Below are 15,440 nucleotides of genomic sequence, written 5' to 3' on the forward strand. Positions count from 1 at the left end.
ATAGTCAGGAAGGCTATATAGGTGTAAAAATACCCCTGCCAGAATTCCAGAAAAAGCGGGAGATGTCCGCCGGAAAAGGGGCGGGGCCATCTCCCTCAGCACACTGGCGCCATTTTTCCCTCACAGCTCCGCTGGAAGGACGCTCCCTGGCTCTCCCCTGCAGTGTCAAGCTACATAAGGGTAAAAAAGAGAGGGGGGGCACTAAATTTAGGCGCAGTATATATAATATAAGCAGCTATAAGTAAAACACTCATTTATAGTGGGATCCCTGTGTTATATAGCGCTCTGGTGTGTGCTGGCATACTCTCTCTGTCTCCCCAAAGGGCTTTGTGGGGTCCTGTCCTCTGTCAGAGCATTCCCTGTGTGTATGCGGTGTGTCGGTACGGCTGTATCGACATGTTTGATGAGGAGGCTTATGTGGAGGCGGAACAGATGCCGATAAATGTGAGGTCACCCCCTGCGGGGTCGACACCTGAGTGGATGGTGCTGTGGAAGGAATTACGCGACAGTGTCGACTCCTTGCATAAAAGGTTTGACAACATACCAAATGTGGGACAGCCGGCTTCTCAGCCTGTGCCTGCCCAGGCGTCTCAAAAGCCATCAGGGGCTCTAAAACGCCCGCTACCTCAGATGGCAGACACAGATGTCGACACGGATACTGACTCCAGTGTCGACGACGATGAGACTAATGTAACTTCCAATAGGGCCACACGTTACATGATTGAGGCAATGAAAAATGTGTTACACATTTCTGATGTTACCCCGGGTACCACAAAAAAGGGTATTATGTCTGGAGAGAAAAAACTACCAGTGGTTTTTCCTCCATCTGAGGAATTAAATGAAGTGTGTGAAGAAGCGTGGGCTTCCCCTGATAAGAAACTGGTAATTTCTAAGAGGTTACTAATAGCGTACCCTTTCCCGCCAGAGGATAGGTCACGTTGGGAAACATCCCCTAGGGTGACTAAAGCGCTCACACGCTTGTCAAAGAAGGTGGCACTACCGTCTCCGGATACGGCCGCCCTGAAGGAATCTGCTGATAGAAAGCAGGAGGCTATCCTGAAGTCTATATATACACACACAGGTGTTATACTGAGACCTGCTATTGCTTCAGCATGGATGTGCAGTGCTGCAGCTGCGTGGTCAGATTCCCTGTCGGAAAATATTGATACCCTAGACGGACACTATATTGCTAACCGTAGAGCATATTAAAGACGCACTCTTCTACATGAGGGATGCACAGAGGGATATTTGCCGGCTGGCATCTAAAATAAGTGCAATGTCCATTTCTGCCAGGAGAGGGTTATGGACTCGGCAGTGGACAGGAGATGCAGATTCTAAAAGGCACATGGAAGTTTTGCCTTATAAGGGGGAGGAGTTGTTCGGGGATGGTCTATTCGGACCTCGTTTCCACAGCAACGGCTGGGAAGTCTACATTTTTACCCCATGTTCCCTCACAGCCAATGAAAGCACCGTATTATCAGGTACAGTCCTTTCGGCCCAATAAGGGCAAGCGGGTTAGGGGCGCGTCCTTTCTGCCCAGAGGCAGAGGTAGAGGGAAAAAGCTGCAGCATACAGCCAGTTCCCAGGAGCAAAAGTCCTCTCCCGCTTCCTCTAAGTCCACAGCATGACGCTGAGGCTCCACAGGCGGAGCCAGGTACGGTGGGGGCCCGTCTCAAATATTTCAGCAATCAGTGGGCTCGCTCACGGGTGGATCCCTGGATCTTTCAAGTAGTATCTCAGGGGTACAAGCTGGAATTCGAGACGTCTCCCCCCCGCCGTTTCCTCAAATCTGCCTTACCAACAACTCCCTCAGACAGGGAGGCAGTGTTACAGGCAATTCACAAGCTGTATTCACAACAGGTGATAGTAAAGGTGCCCCTACTTCAACAAGGACGGGGTTACTATTCCACAATGTTTGTGGTACCGAAACCGGACGGTTCGGTGAGACCCATTTTAAATTTGAAATCCTTGAACACGTATATAAAAAAAATTCAAGTTCAAGATGGAATCGCTCAGGGCAGTTATTGCAAGCCTGGACGAGGGGGATTACATGGTATCACTGGACATCAAGGATGCTTACCTGCATGTCCCCATTTACCATCCTCACCAGGAGTACCTCAGATTTGTGGTACAGGATTGTTATTACCAATTCCAGACGTTGCCGTTCGGTCTATCCACGGCTCCGAGGGTCTTTACCAAGGTAATGGCCGAAATGATGATACTCCTTCGAAAGAAGGGAGTTTTAATTATCCCGTACTTGAACGATCTCCTGATAAAGGCGAGGTCCAGGGAGCAGTTGTTGGTCGGGGTAGCACTATCTCGGGAGGTGCTACAACAGCACGGCTGGATTCTAAATATTCCAAAGTCACAGCTGATCCCTACGACACGTCTACTGTTCCTGGGGATGGTTCTGGACACAGAACAGAAAAAAGTGTTTCTCCCGGAGGAGAAGTCCAAGGAGCTGTCCTCTCTAGTCAGAGGCCTCCTAAAACCAAAACAGGTGTCGGTGCATCACTGCACGCGGATCCTGGGAAAGATGGTAGCTTCCTACGAAGCAATTCCATTCGGCAGGTTCCATGCAAGAACCTTTCAGTGGGACCTGTTGGACAAGTGGTCCGGATCGCATCTTCAGATGCATCGGCTGATAACCCTGTCTCCAAGGACCAGGGTGTCTCTGCTGTGGTGGCTGCAGAGTGCTCATCTTCAAGAGGGCCGCAGATTCGGCATACAGGACTGGGTCCTGGTGACCACGGATGCCAGCCTTCGAGGCTGGGGGGCAGTCACACAGGGAAGAAACTTCCAAGGACTATGGTCAAGTCAGGAGGCTTCCCTGCACATAAATATTCTGGAACTGAGGGCCATTTACAATGCCCTAAGTCAGGCAAAACCCCTGCTTCAAAACCAGCCGGTACTGATCCAGTCGGACAACATCACGGCGGTCGCCCATGTAAACCGACAGGGCGGCACGAGAAGCAGGACGGCGATGGCAGAAGCCACAAGGATTCTCCGATGGGCGGAAAATCACGTGTTAGCACTGTCGGCAGTGTTCATTCCGGGAGTGGACAACTGGGAAGCAGACTTCCTCAGCAGGCACGACCTCCACCCGGGAGAGTGGGGACTTCATCCAGAAGTCTTCCAACTGATTGTAAACCGTTGGGAAAGGCCACAGGTGGACATGATGGCGTCCCGCCTAAACAAAAAGCTAGAAAAGTATTGCGCCAGGTCAAGAGACCCGCAGGCGATAGCTGTGGACGCTCTAGTGACACCATGGGTGTACCGGTCGGTTTGTGTTCCCTCCTCTTCCTCTCATACCAAAGGTACTGAGGATAATAAGGAGAAGAGGAGTAAGAACTATACTCATTGTTCCGGATTGGCCAAGAAGAGCTTGGTACCCGGAACTTCAAGAAATGATCTCAGAGGAACCATGGCCTCTGCCGCTCAGACAGGACCTGCTGCAGCAGGGGCCCTGTCTGTTCCAAGACTTACCGCGGCTGCGTTTGACGGCATGGTGGTTGAACACCGGATCCTGAAGGAAAAGGGCATTCCGGAGGAAGTCATTCCTACGCTGATTAAAGCTAGGAAAGAAGTAACTGCAAACCATTATCACCACATATGGCGAAAATATGTTGCGTGGTGTGAGGCCAGGAAGGCCCCAACGGAAGAATTTCAGCTGGGCCGTTTCCTGCACTTTCTACAGTCAGGGGTGACTATGGGCCTAAAATTTGGTTCCATTAAGGTCCAGATTTCGGCTCTATCAATTTTCTTCCAGAGAGAACTGGCTTCACTACCTGAAGTTCAAACTTTTGTTAAGGAAGTGCTGCATATTCAGCCCCCTTTCTCCTTCATCCACTAGGGGCCACTGGAGTGTAGTTACAATGGGGAGATAGTAGGTGGTATTGGTAGCTGGCACTTTAAAAATTCTCACACTGTGGCTAGCTCCTCCCCTACTATCTCCCCTCCAAGCCAGTCTTAGTTAAGTGCCCGAGGTAGCTGGTTCACTTGGGTTTAGCTGAAGAATTTTCTTCTTTTTTCTTTATTATTTTATTTTTCTTACACACACTCACAGACTGGCAGCTCTGCCACTGCCAGTCTGCACCGTGGGAGCTGCCGGCGGGGTCCCATCGCAGCTGCGTGCGGCTAGGGATGGGCCCCGGCTGAGGGAGACACTGAGCTCTCCTGAGTTGGCGGACACCGCTGCGTGCGGCGCGTGTCGCGGCCACTCCATCCAGCAGAAGATTCCGGCAGCATGGCAGCGGTGAGTATCAAAAAATGGTCGGACACCGCTGCGTGCGGCTTGTGTCGGGACCACCCCACCACAGAAGATTCCGGCTGGACGCCGCTGCGTGCGGCGTGTGTCGGGGCCGATCCACCAAGAACACAGTGGTGAGTGAAGTATACTTTATTTGTGGTGGCTATGTATGTTTTTAGAGCAATGCACTGTTTATTGTTGTACAACCCACTCCAGAAGGGCTCTCTGGGGCTGTAATGTACTTTATTGTATCCTTACCTGTCCTCCTCATGGAGAAACAGACAGGATGATTGGGGGAGGCTGAGTATGTGTTTATACAACCCTGACTGAAAAACGGGTGTGTGTCATTCTGATAACCCTCTGCTCCCCCAGCTCCCCGCACCCCCCGCACAGATCCCCACTCAGCGCGACTCACAGAGCCGGCACAGGGATCCCGCTCGAGCGCAAAGCAATGTTTAAATTTGGCGCCTTGTACGGAGGGGGCGGAGCTAAGTCCCGCTCTGTAGAGCGAGCTCAGCGCTCCCTGCTCCCAGGCGGCGACTCGCGCTCTGTTCAGCGCAACACTCCCCGGCGGCGGCTAGCAGATACAGGGCTCTACTAGCGCTGTATAGCGGGCTCAGCGCTCCCCGGCGGTGACTCGCAGGCCCAGCGGAGGGTACAGCTCGCTTCCCGCTTAGTTTTGCAATAAGGCGCCATAGCCGGGGGGCGGAGCTAACTCCTGCTCTGTACAGCGGGCTCAGCATTCTCCGCTCCCCGGCCACTGTTATAGTGTAATAGGCATTTATGTGAGTTTAATGCACATGGTGCTGAGGAGAATGTGATATAGTCAGAGTGGCTCAGCACTAATCCAGTTATCCACTATATAGATTTTATCGCATAGCCCAGAGGAGTTTCACTCTGGCGGCCATTTCCTCCCTGCACAGACCTGGCTTCATATTTGCAGTGTCTCCTATAGCCCAGTGGGCTAATCTTGCATACTCAGAGACAAATACAAATAAAGTCCCAGGTATATTAACAGTTAACCTGCTTTACTCAGCGGGCTCCCAGGTCTCCCCGTCGCTAGGCAACAGCTCTGGGATTTGTAACTTTTCGATACTTCAGGCTGCTGAAATATAGATACATTCCTCCTGCAGTAGAGTCCTCTACCCAGCATTTTCCTACTTGCAAATCAGGGAACCTGCTCTATTACAGTAGCTGGGACTCAGCTCAATAATAATTAAAAGGATCTACTGTGCAGTATTTATTTACCTACGGTGTGTGTGTATATATACATATATAGTTATGTTTGTGCATGTATATATATAGATATATATATTTAAGTGCGTGTAGGTATGTATATAGATAAATCCATAAAATACCAGATATAGGGGATAAAAGCCTACGGCCACACCACCCTGAACACGCCCGATCTCGTCTGATCTCGGAAACTAAGCAGGGTCAGGCCCGGTTAGTACTTGGATGGGAGACCGCCTGGGAATACCAGGTGCTGTAGGCTACTTCCGCAATGTTTTCTAATAACAACATCTTGCACATAACATTTTCCCCCATCTTTCTCACAGGCTGGTCACCATTTTGAAAAGCCAGCGGAACCTCAGAGAAACATCTGGTGCACCTTAATTAGCGGTACACTAAATACAGGGCGGGGTGTTGCCTTCCCTTTATTATTCCTTGTTGTCACTAGTTACTAATGCTATTTGTAATTGTGGAATGCGTGTAAGGCATCAGACAAATAGCGCTGCGGCTCAGTACGCTAGTAGCGGGTATCTGAACAGGGGTTTGAATCCAAACAAAACTTTAAGGAGAACTCCTATAGCCTAGGGCTAAGACTCCTGTCCCACAGCGCAGCGTTGCTGGTTCAGGTCTCCGCTGCTCCAGAAAGTTTATTTTAATCGTATCGGTCACTACACATTATAGTGCACACCTTACGTAGGGCTCTGTTTATTTAACCCACCTTTTCTCCTTTCGTTTGTCTCTCCTGGGATAGTCGAAGAATTCCCTCTTAGGTGTGAAGTATGCGGCGGAGCCATCTGCTTCGCCCTCCACGCACCTGCACACCCCTGTTTGATCAATGATGCAGGTAATGTCACTATTAACCAGACAATAACTCATCAGGTAAGCCCTTGGACTTTGGTTTCCAAGGTCACAGGATCAAATCACAGCGGGACCAAACACACCTTTCCAAAAAGAAACTTTGCTAACATTCCATGCATTACTGATGTCTGTTTTCTGTGGATCTGAACCAGTGTCTCAGAATATACAGGTACATAATACAGCAGTTCATCTGATACTGCAGGTAAAGGAGGAGGACACGTCAAGTCCATCAGGGTTCCACGCCATTGACGAAAATGACAGCGACTGGTTCAGTTTCGGATGAGCTGGGCAGGCTCCGGTAGGCGGCCGACAGACACCCGAATACACAATATCAGGTATCAAACAAGGTTTGTTTTCCTATCTTTTCCCCGCAGATGGCAGGAGATGGTATCAGAACCTCTCTAGGGTATACACCTCGGTGTATCGCCGGTCCATCAAGCCGCCGTTTTCCTGAGGCAACCTTGCTCAGGGATCCATCGACATATGCGGCAGCATGGTTCTACCGTATCCGGAGCAGGTAGGTTGGGGAACAATTGTCCTCTAGGTTACAGGATGCTTCGCATCAGGATCAATTGATACTTTGATACAGGTCAGAATCACGATTCTGCTTTATGTTCCTTGGAGGTCTCCATGTCTACAGACTCGGACCCTGCATCTTCGCTTGGGCTGTCTTAACCCGACGACCTCTGGGGCTGCGACAGTGACAAGTAAACATGAAATCCTACGGGGCAGATGGTTCTGGGGAAGGAACTTTCTGCAGGATTTCTTGAACCAATGGAGGTAGGTCCACTTTGATTTCTCCTACTACTGCCCCAGCTCCAAGACAGACCTTTACTGGTCTTCCCTTTAGATTTTTTCGTGCCCTTTCAGGTTTTTGACTCCACACGGGTGATATCTTCGTCGCCAGGGGTTCTCAGGGTAAAAAGGCTGAAGCAGAGGTTCAACATCCTCAGTCCAGTCTGATTTTATGTCATCCTATACACCCATTACACCTGCAGGGTCCCAGGGTAGGCGCAGGTCGATGGGAGAAGGCTTGGGCGGTTACAACCGTCTCAGGAGTCCCTCGGCATAGGTCGGCTGATTTACGTTGACAAGAGAGTCATACTGCAGGCTGCGCTCCATAGGTTTCTAACCGCAAAGGGTGTTGATCCCTGTTTTTCACATATCATTTGAATTAGGACAGTTCTCAGGCCTTTGTTTTCTTTTCACGTTCCGAAGCCAAGTGGCTCGGACAGGCCTATTCTGGCCTTACAATCCTTTTAGTCTGTGATTGCTAGTTTAAACAAGAAAGGGAGTTTTATGTGTCCCTTGTCTTCAGAGATGCCTGTTTACTGATTTCCGTTGGACAGGCTTTTCTCAGATTCCCCCTTAACAGGATTCTCATTTTCACTGTAAGTCCTTTACTCTTCTCTCTTCCGCTCCCACAGAGTTTAGGAAGATAACAGAATAACTCTTTTTCAAGGGCAGTGGGTGACGTTGGTTCCCTAATGGGACAATTTACTGCTACTATCCCACTCTGTACATTAGGTGGCTTCTGAATATCCGGAGGATCCACGAGCTTCTGATTCGACACAGATCCAATTTATGCTCCGCATAGACGTTTCTCAACACGGTCCGTCAGAGGTTTTTTTTTTCATTCCTCGGCACCTGAGACTCTATTTCTTCAGTCAAGTTGCGACGTAATGAGTGGTCGCCTCCATTCCTCTCGGAACGGGGGACAACAATCTTGTTTCCAGATCAAGCCACCAGGTCAGACTCCTGGGTGAGGGAACATGCCCCGGAGTTTTGTCAGCTGGTCCGCTGTGGGCGGAGATTTCGGATCGACCTCAGGGCGTTCTGACTGACTCTTTAACCCTTTATTACTCTCGGACGGCAGTAGCCGTGGAGGCCCTCAGGGCTCCGGGGAGTTTTCTGGTTATTCTATCCTGCCTCCTTTTCTATTTCTACTTCATGTTCAGTAACACAGGAGGGGATTATGCGTGCTAGTCCTCTCGGTGGCGCTGGTTGGGCCACGCATGACTTGAAGATACAGATACGCCTGTTGTCAGTAGAGGAGCCTTGGCTCCTACCTCGACTGGACTGTCTACTTCAACAGGCTCCTTTTTTCTCCTTGTTCAATTTTACACTGGTTTCGGTTACCCGTGTGACTGTTCACGAGACCTCAGAAGGGAGGAGTTCCCTAGTTCGGTTAGGCCTACTGGGCTCCGATTTCAGAAGTCTATTACCTCTTCTCGCTTTTGCCACTTTGGGAAAACTTTATGGAACATAATGAAGATAAAAGGGGTTTTTTCCCCCTTCTTCCAGTTACCATTCATCTTTGGTTTCTCTGGGAGGTTTTTTGCTCCGCTGCGCTTCAAACCACACTGACCGGAATTTTAGGTCTCTGCCTTTTTCGCTTTTCTTCCAAATGAGATTAGCCTAGCGGCCGTAAGTTCGGCCTCTTGTTCAGGGAGTACTCTATTGGCAACTCCCCGGGCTGTGCTTCGGCCTCAGCGGTCGTTTCTTCCAGAGGGGAGGTCCATTTTTCATATAAATCTGACACTAGTGGTTTTCAATCCTCTCTGAATGTTGTCAGGGCTCGTCAACTCTCTCTACAGAGGTCTCAGGCTATTCGATGAAGTGTTTTTTCTTCTTTGCTCTGGACGATGCTCCCGTACTAAATAGCCGGGGCCCCAGCATATGCTGGACAGTTGGATACATCTGATCATCAGACAGTCTTCTTGGCGGTTACTAGGGAACCTCCGTTTTCCATTTCAGCGCGCTTTACGCGCATTGTAAGACCTTCGTGGGCAGCCGCCCGCGGGGTCTCCATGAATATTTTGTCGGGCGGCTACTTGGTCAAACCGACATTCGTTTTGTCAAATTCTACAAGTTTGACACTTTTACGGCCTCTGCATCACTGTTTGGCCGAGCAGTTTTTACAGGACTCTCAGCGCTTTCCCACCCGTTTTTTGGGAGCTCTGGGACGTCCCCATTGTAACTACACTCCAGTGGCCCCTAGTGGATGAAGGAGAAATCAGGATTTTGGTACTTACCGATAAATCCCTTTCTCCGATTCCACAGGGGCCACTGGACGCCCGCCCAGCGCTGTTTCTCCTGATTTTTGTTTGATTAACGATTGCAGATCACCATATGACTGCTTGTTGGGTTCAGGCTAGCCTGGTTTTTTGTCAGGTTCTGTTCCAGGTTTAGTTTGTGTTCGCCTGGTTTACAGGGCGTCGTTAACCTCCTCTACCTTACGGTTTGTTTATTACAGCTCTCCTCGGGCACAGTTTAACGTAGACTGGCTTGGAGGGGAGATAGTAGGGGAGGAGCTAGCCACAGTGTGAGAATTTTTAAAGTGCCAGCTACCAATACCACCTACTATCTCCCCATTGTAACTACACTCCAGTGGCCCCTGTGGAATCGGAGAAAGGGATTTATCGGTAAGTACCAAAATCCTGATTTTGTGCCTCCAGTGGCACCTTGGGATCTCAACGTGGTGTTGGATTTCCTAAAGTCACATTGGTTTGAGCCACTTAAAACCGTGGAATTGAAATATCTCACGTGGAAAGTGGTCATGTTGTTGGCCTTGGCTTCGGCCAGGCGTGTATCAGAATTGGCGGCTTTGTCATGTAAAAGCCCTTATCTGATTTTCCATATGGATAGGGCAGAATTGAGGACTCGTCCCCAATTTCTCCCTAAGGTGGTGTCAGCCTTTCATCTGAACCAACCTATCGTGGTGCCTGCGGCTACTAAAGACTTGGAGGCTTCCAAGTCGTTGGATGTAGTCAGGGCCCTGAAAATTTATGTTTCCAGGACAGCTGGAGTCAGAAAGACTGACTCGCTATTTATCCTGTATGCGCCCAACAAGTTGGGTGCACCTGCTTCAAAGCAGACTATTGCTGGATCTGTAGTACGATTCAGCTTGCACATTCTGCGGCTGGACTGCCGCATCCTAAATCAGTGAAAGCCCATTCCACGAGGAAGGTGGGCTCTTCTTGGGCGGCTGCCCGAGGGGTCTTGGCTCTACAACTTTGCCGAGCAGCTACTTGGTCGGGGTCAAACACATTTGCTAAATTCTACAAGTTTGACACCCTGGCTGAGGAGGACCTAGAGTTTGCCCATTCGGTGCTGCAGAGTCATCCGCGCTCTCCCGCCCGTTTGGGAGCTTTGGTATAATCCCCATGGTCCTTACGGAGTCCCAGCATCCACTTAGGACGTCAGAGAAAATAAGAATTTACTCACCGGTAATTCTATTTCTCGTAGTCCGTAGTGGATGCTGGGCGCCCATCCCAAGTGCGGATTGTCTGCAATACTTTTATATAGTTATTGTTTAACTAAAGGGTTATTGTTGAGCCATCTGTTGAGAGGCTCAGTTGTTATCATACTGTTAACTGGGTATTGTATCACGAGTTATACGGTGTGATTGGTGTGGCTGGTATGAGTCTTACCCGGGATTCAAAATCCTTCCTTATTGTGTTAGCTCTTCCGGGCACAGTATCCTAACTGAGGTCTGGAGGAGGGTCATAGTGGGAGGAGCCAGTGCACACCAGTAGTCTAAAGCTTTCTTTTAGTTGTGCCCAGTCTCCTGCGGAGCCGCTATTCCCCATGGTCCTTAGGGAGTCCCAGCATCCACTACGGACTACGAGAAATAGAATTACCGGTGAGTAAATTCTTATTTTCCCATATATTTCAATCCTATTAATGCTTATCTTTGTTATACACATGGGAGGTGCTCCTAGGAATAAACAAAGTATAGAAGAACCAAAAAAGGAAAGTATTCCCTATGGTGGGCACACTCAGACTCAGTGACAATTATCTAGAAGTCACATATCAATATATGATATATGACCATTAATCTTAAAATATAACCTTTATTTATTAATCTAAAACATATGCGAAAATATGTGCATGTGAAAAATGTGAGAAATAATAAACAAATGTGAAATAAAAGTTAAACCACTGTATTCTTATTATCACTATCTCTAGTGTAGAGTATGCATTTATGTTTGTTACTATGTGTCATTACTGGATATCTTCAGTCGATACAATTGTCTCTATCATCAGATCCACTTGTGTAATGACTGTTCTTTTGTCATGGGGTCGGATGGTCACTGAAGAATAACTGTATCTTTAAATATTCACAGTGTGCGCCTCACTGTCTTGTTAGAATAGCTTACTTTACAGTGATCAAAACAAACTCCCATTATAGCATACTATTTATTCAATAAAGGTGTGCTAACTACCCCTTGTGCTTCTAATTAAAGCCAATAACAGTAGCTGATTAGATGGTCCTATCAGACACTACCAATGAATTATCATGCAATCATATGAATCATAATTCTCACTATAATTATCCTGCTGGACCCATGTGGAGTATAACTACTACTGATTCTCTCAGCGGTATTAGTTAAGGGGGTATATTACTGGATGTGTAAGTGTGTTTAATGCAACTTCCACACTTACACCGCACTTCTCAGCAGTTAATTTCGATCTCTATATTCCAGTCCGCCCATGTGATTATAGTCATCTCTGGCTTAGAGTTATACACTCATTGAAATCCGTAATATACAGCACATGAATCTAAATGTAATATGTATTAGCCCTCTTAGCCGACAGTATATCAGGTGTTAATGAATTGGTATGAGTGATTACATTAAAGCCGCCCGTGTCAGCGTGTCTCCGCTGGCCGCGGCTGTCCGTACCCTGAAGCACACCCGTGACGGGCAGCGTCTGGCAGGATCTAAATATAAATATAAGCAGTCTGATTATATGGAGCTGCAGCTATCACACAATAGCACGGTGTGAGTGCCGCGCGTCCCAGCCTTTCTCCGCTGGCCGCGGCTGCCGTTAGCCAGACCCCACACGTGGAAGGCAGTGTGAATCAATACACAGCTGTCCCCAGCCTGGCTTGCTATTGCTGCAGCTAAATACTAGGTGTGTGGTTCACTATTGACTGAATATAGAGATATATTACATATATTTTAGCAATTTAAGTATGATATTAGCAACTGAGGTGTAATGTTAAAAGGGATGGCTAGCTATCTGTAATAAATATTCTATCCTATGACCTTTTTTATCAACCATAATTAATATCAGCATTTGTGCTAGCTGTTGACCCCATATGAGCTCCATTATATTATTTTTATCATTTTTATCCATTAATCTTTGTCTAAACCCTCGAATATTAATTTATGGATCATATCTTATTAGATTCTGTCAGATTGAGATTTTCTTACTCCACGGTAACACTAACCTGGACTTTATTAGACCGCTATTATAATAGACTAGTGCAATTAACCAAAATTATAATGGTAATATCATTAGTTACCATTAATTGTGCATGTAAAGTGTTATTATTCATACAATTTGTAAATATTCTATGAGTGATGTTATACATTGTTCCAAAACATTGAAACAATCTTTATATATAAAGTGAGATGCATAATATATCCTTAATATTCCCCCCTCAAAAATAAAATAAATATTAAAAAGAAAAAGTAAACCTAAAACAAACCAGTGCTGTGCAAAAACTGGAGATCAAACATAAATTAAGACAACATAAGTGTATCCTGATTAATTATACTCAGTGGAGTAGAATCCATCCTTCAATTTTTTATCTAATTTCTTTGACATTTTTGCAGGTATGTAATTAGATAGAACCTATACCATGTACATCCATATACAAAAGTAATTCCGGGGGTCATATAATTCACTCATATTAGGTATGCTAGATATCTCTAACGCTCCTGATTATGACCAGCCGATACCAATGGCTAGTTAGATGATCTCATCAGAGACTGCCAATGAGTGATAATACAATCGCATTGATAGATACATCTATGAGTCATCTTTAATAAAATTCTCCCTATTATTCGACTCATATGACATATGTCTATCGCTAGTTCTATCAGCGGTATTCATTAAGGGGGTATATTTCTGGATGTATACAGCATCTACCCTTGTACCACCCTCATCAGCAGCTAGTCCCAATCTCTGTCTCCCAATCTGGGATTTATTCCAGAGGTTATTTATCCACTCAAAAATGCTGAAAAATTAATATGCTCATTCAATCCATATGGTTGCAGCCAATCCAATAGGAACGTCCATCGACTCTCCCTCCTCAGGAGTTCCTGTGTCATGTTGCCTCCCCTTATCCCCAGATGAACTTGCTCTATTCCAAAAACCTTGAGATCATTAACATTTCCAGCATGTTTTTCATGGAAATGTTTTGCAACAGTTGTAAGTTGTTTGAATTTATTATGATCCTTCTGACAATTCCTGATGGATCCAACATGTTCCAACACCCTCTGTTTCAGTGGTCTGCTCGTCATACCAATATATCTTTTGTCACATGTACAGACAAGACAGTACACAACTCCACATGTACAGACAAGACAGTACACAACTCCAGATGTTTTACAATTGATGTAGTCCTTGATTTTATGTATTTTGTGATATTTATCCTTAAACTCTGTAGTTTTGATCATATACTCACAGGCTTTACAGCCCCCACATTTATATGATCCGGTGATGGTTCTATTTCTGATTTTGTTCGAACAGTAATGACTATGGACTAGTTCGTCCCTTAAATTGTTGGCCCTCCTCCAATTTATGGATGGCTTAGATCCTACATTTTTGGCTAAATCTTGATCTAATGTCAAAATCGACCAGTGCTTTTGAAGAATTTTCTGTATCTCTTCCCATTCCGAACAGAAATCACCCACCAATCTAATAACATCAGGTGTTCTTTTCTGGTCCTTGTTAGGATAGAGTAATTTGTCTCTGTCCATTTGTTGGGCTTGATACTTAGCTTTTTTAATACTTCTCTTCGAATAGCCTCTTTTCAGAAGTCTATTACTCAATTCCATAGCTCTTTGTTCATATTCCATTAATCCCGAGCAATTCCTTCTCACTCTCAGGAATTCCCCTTTGGGGATCCCTTTGAGGACTGGGGGGAAATGTGCACTTGATCTGTGTAAAACACTATTGGTTGCTGTATGTTTTCTATATAGATCTGTTGTTATCCTTCCATCTTCTTAACCTTCAAATCTAGGAATGTTACTGCAGATTCGCTGATCTCACAGGTGAGTTTAAGGTTAAGATTGTTGCTGTTTAATATATCAATAAATTCCTCAAACTTCTCTCTGGGACCCTCCCATAGGATTAGTAGGTCGTCAATATATCTCATCCAAATTAAGATATGTTGGGTATAATTTTCCATTGTCTCATGGAAGACAACAGACTCCTCCCACCATCCCAAATATATATTAGCATAGGTGGGGGCACAAGCCGCCCCCATAGCTGTGCCCCGCACCTGCAAATAATATAGGTCATCAAAAATGAAGAAATTTTTCTGTAGTACAAACGACAATAATTTTAGTAAAAATTCTCCAAATTCAGTAATACCTTCTTTTTGGAGAAAGAATCTAACAGATTGAATGCCCCTTTCATGATGTATACTAGTATAAAGTGATTCTACATCACACGTCATGAGAAGGGTCTGCTTGTTCACATGAATTTCATTCAGTTTGCAAAGCACATCTGTTGTGTCCTTAGTGTATGATGGCAGCATAGTCACAAATTTTCTGAGGTGGGTGTCCAGAAACTTACTGGCTTGTTCAGTCAAACCATCTATTCCTGAAACTATGGGGCGGCTAGGGGGTGTTTGTTCATTCTTGTGAATTTTCGGGAGTAAGTAAAATGTGGGGGTCTTCGGTTCCCCCACCTCTAGGAATTTGAATTCTGTTTTATTAATGACACCTGTTTCATATGCTGTTGATATTATCCGTTCATACTGTTTCTTGTATATCTCCATGGGATTTGATGGTAGTCGTTTGTAACATTGTGCCTCATTTAATTGATTTCTCGCTTCTTTGAGATATAAATCCCTGTCCCAGATGACAATATTACCTCCTTTGTCAGAAGGTTTGATTTGGACATTATCCCAGGTTTTGATTTCATGAAGTGCGTTTCTTTCATCTCTAGTCAGGTTATCTTTCAAATAATGTTTGGACCTGTTTGTTTTCCACATAGCATCAAGATCTTTGGACACCAATTCCATAAATGTCCCTACTTCGGGACAGATACTTTCTTGTGGAAAAAAGGTTCCCTTCTT

At 46.1% G+C, this 15,440-nt stretch overlaps 1 non-coding gene across 1 annotated transcript; it reads left to right on the forward strand.

Annotated features, from left to right (window-relative positions):
* The first annotated feature begins 5,625 nt into the window (after nucleotides 1-5,625).
* LOC134901857 (5S ribosomal RNA) lies at nucleotides 5,626-5,744 on the forward strand. Its single transcript, XR_010175335.1, has one exon. It is a non-coding gene; the product is annotated as a 5S ribosomal RNA (ribosomal RNA).
* The last annotated feature ends 9,696 nt before the right edge of the window (nucleotides 5,745-15,440 follow it).

Source organism: Pseudophryne corroboree, chromosome 3 (genome assembly GCF_028390025.1).
Source record: "Pseudophryne corroboree isolate aPseCor3 chromosome 3, aPseCor3.hap2, whole genome shotgun sequence".
Classification (NCBI taxonomy): Eukaryota; Metazoa; Chordata; class Amphibia; order Anura; family Myobatrachidae; genus Pseudophryne; species Pseudophryne corroboree.